Raw genomic sequence first — 3,500 nt, forward strand, 5'->3', positions numbered from 1 at the left:
GGGGGGGGCACTTGGGGGCCTGACCAGGGGTCGTCCCCGACCAGGGGTTGTACCAAACGGGGGTCGTCCCAAGACCAGGGGTCGTCCCCGACCAGGGGTCGTCCCAAACGGGGGTCGTCCCAAACGGGGGTCCACCCCAACGGGAGTTGTCCCAACCAGGGCCCCCCCCAAGCTGTGAGTCATCCCAACCAGGGGTCTTCCCAACCGGGGGTCCACCCCAACCAGAGGTCATCTGAACCAGAGTTGTCCCAACCAGGGGTCCACCCCAACCGGGGGTCATCTCAACTAGGGTCGTCCCAACCAGGGGTCCACCCCAACCAGGGGTCCACCCCAACTAGAGGTCATCCCAACTAGGGTCATCTCAACCAGGGTTGTCTCAACTAGGGTCACCCTAACCGGGGGGTCCACCCCAACCGAGGTCATCCCATCCAGGGTTATCTGAACCAGGGGTCCACCCCAACCGGGGGTCCACCCCAACAGGGAGTCATCCCATCTAGGGTCATCTCAACCAGGGTCATCCCAACCAGGGTTGTACCTATCAGGGGTTCTCCACAACCAGGGTCATCCCAACTCGGGGTCCACCCTAACCAGGGTCATCCCAACCAGGGGTCCACCCCAACCAGGGGTCCACCCCAGCCGGGCGTCCACCCCAACCGGGCATCCACCCCAGCCAGGGGTCATCCCAGCCGGGGGTCCACCCCAACCAGAGGTCATCCCAACTAGGGTCATCTGAACCAGGGTCTTTCCAAACAGAGTTGTCCCAACTAGGGTCATCCCAATCAGGGGTCCACCCCAACTGGGACTCATCCCATCTAGGGTCATCTCAGCCAGGGTTGTCCCAATCAGGGGTCTGCCAGAACCAGGGGTCGTCCCAACCAGGGGTCATCCCAACTGGGGGTCCACCCCAACGGGAGTTGTTCCAACCAGGCCGCCCCCCCCAGCTGTGGGTCACCCCAACCAGGGTCGTCCCAACTGGGGGTCCACCCCAACTGGAGTCATCCCAACTGGGGTCATCCCAACCAGGGATCACCCTAACTAGGGTCATCGCAATGGGGGGGTCATACCAACCAGGGGTTGTCCCAACCGGGGGTTCACTGGAATTGGGGGTCCACCCCAAGCGGGGTTATCCCAACAGGGGGTCCACTCCAATTGGGGGTCCACCCCAACTGGAGTCATCCCACCAGGGGTCCACCCCAGCCAGGGGTCCACCCCAACCGGAAGTTGTCCCAAGTGGGGTCATCCCCACCAACATTGTCCCAGCCAGGAGTCATTCCAACCGGGGGTTGTCGCAACTGGGGGTCACCCCAACTAGGGTCATCCCAACGAGGGGTCATCCCAACTGGGGGTCACCTCAAATGTTGGCCAGTGTGGCCCTCCCGGCCCAGTGTTGAAGCCGGAGCACCTCTTCCTCCTTTCTGAAGCCTTTTGGCTGTCTCTTTCTCCCCAAAATTTAGCCTTTGTGGCTCAACGTGGGAGTCGGCGTGTGTTTTCGCACCTCGTGTTGCCTTGCTGGAGGTGGCTGTGGTCCCTCTCGGTGGTGTGGCTCGGGTGGCTTTGTTTCCTCTCCCCCCTCCAAAGCCCGTTGTTTCTCCTTTGTGTGGGCACATCGCTCCCTGTGCAGCTCTGCTGCCCTTGGTGGCTCCGTCGTACGTAGTTTTCCTGCTCCAAAATCTTCAGTGGCTTGCCAACACCTTCCCAGGAATCACAGGAGAGTTGGAAGGGACCTTAAAGTTCATCCAGTCCAACCGCCTGCCCTGGGCAGGGACACCTCCCACCAGCCCAGGTTGCTCCGAGCCCCGTCCAACCTGGCCTTGAACACCTCCAGGGATGGGGCAGCCACAGCTTCTCGGGGCAACCTGCCCCAGGGGATCACCACCCTCACAATAAGGAGTTTCCTCCTCAAATCTCATCTCCATCTCCCCTCTGTCAGTGTCAAACCTTCGTCCCTTCGTCCCACAGCTCCCCTCCCTGACCCAGAGTCCCCCCCCAGCTCTCCTGGAGCCCCTTTAGGCACTGGAAGGGGCTCTGAGGTCTCTGCTCTCAGGTGAACTCCGATTCCTTTTACCTCGCGTGCTGTGACTCCTGGAGGGACGCGTCCCTGCCCCCCTCGCAGCCCCGTCTGTCTCTAACCCTGAATCCCGCGGGGCGCAGCAGAGTTCCGTACCCTCTCGAGCTCCCTTCACCTCCGTCCCCTTCCCACCGGCTGGGAAACCTTTGCACCATTTGTGACCACAAATTGGTCTTTTTCTGCCTTTTTTTTATTTTTATTTTTTTCTTTCCGATTTACTTGAGCGCCCCGCGCAGAGTGGCATCCCCGCTTACCACGAGGCTTTGCAGCAGCTTTTCTTTCCGCAGCGATTCTGCTAAGCGAGGAGAGCCCCGGCGGGCAGGTCTGTGTGTATTTAGGCGGCCGCTTTCCTTGTTTTCTCCTCCTTGGATGGGGACTTCGCCCTTCCAAAAGCTCTCGGGCAGAATTTGGGTTCCACCAAGGGGCTTGACGCCGATCGGCGGCACGTTCCAGCCCACGGCGGTTCTTCGGTGGGTCTGAGCGCCGCCGGCTGTGGTTACGCCCGTGTGGAGATCTCATTTCGGTTAAAAGAGGGAGATGGTTATTTCAGAGATGTTTCTTCTGCCAGAAACAACCCAAATCTGCGGCCGCAGCAGTGGGCGCTCGCTATTTGCTCAGCTCCTGGCTACCAAACCCCTGCCTGATGCGGCCAAGAGCGGTCGGAGGACTCCCAACTTCTGTGCTGGGTTAGTTAACGATGCCGTAATTAACGCGGCTCCGTTCGTGGGAGTAGATAACCATTTCTCCACACGCTTAGAGGAGTTCCTGGTCAGCCGCTGGGGTGGAGTGGAGAATCGGGGGTGGGTGAGGGACGCAAGGGGGGTGACGATGATGGGTTTCACTGGTACCCTGCACCAGGACGGGAGGCTGAAGGCGATTCTTCTGCGTTGGAGCTCTGCAGGGGCTGCCCACTCTTGGTACAAACCGCCCCATCAAAAGGAGCGCTTGAAGGATTTGGGAATTATTTCTATTTTTTGTTTAGATCCCGACCACCCGTAAGGATGGGACCTCAGCCTGTGGAAAGTCTTGGGGTTTTGTTTCACTCCGCTGCGCTTTCGTTGGGCTCTTCTCCGCCTTGTCCGGGTTGGTTTTAGTATAAATCCCAGGTGTCCTTACGTGGTTTTCGCCCTTGCGCTCCTGTGGGGCTTCTCTCCGCGCTGCGCCGCTCGGCCGGCCCCGGCGTCGCGGACGGTCCCGTCCCTCGACAGAGTTTCCCCACGCGGCTCCTTTTGTCCCGCCGGGCGGACGTGCGTGCGAAGCACCTCAGCTCTTCTCCCAGGAAACAGATGGGATCCCTTCGCTTCTGCAGAGCGGAATCTCTCCGAAATCTCTCCAGAAATCCCCATCCCGCTCGGGACTGGTTCTGGTGTGGGCACAAAGGGTGTTTTAAACGCGAGCGGCGCTCTCGCTCGGCTCCAGGTTAACAGCGTTT

The sequence above is a fragment of the Charadrius vociferus genome, unplaced genomic scaffold, assembly GCF_000708025.1.
Source record: "Charadrius vociferus isolate BGI_N301 unplaced genomic scaffold, ASM70802v2 scaffold32, whole genome shotgun sequence".
NCBI lineage: Eukaryota > Metazoa > Chordata > Aves > Charadriiformes > Charadriidae > Charadrius > Charadrius vociferus.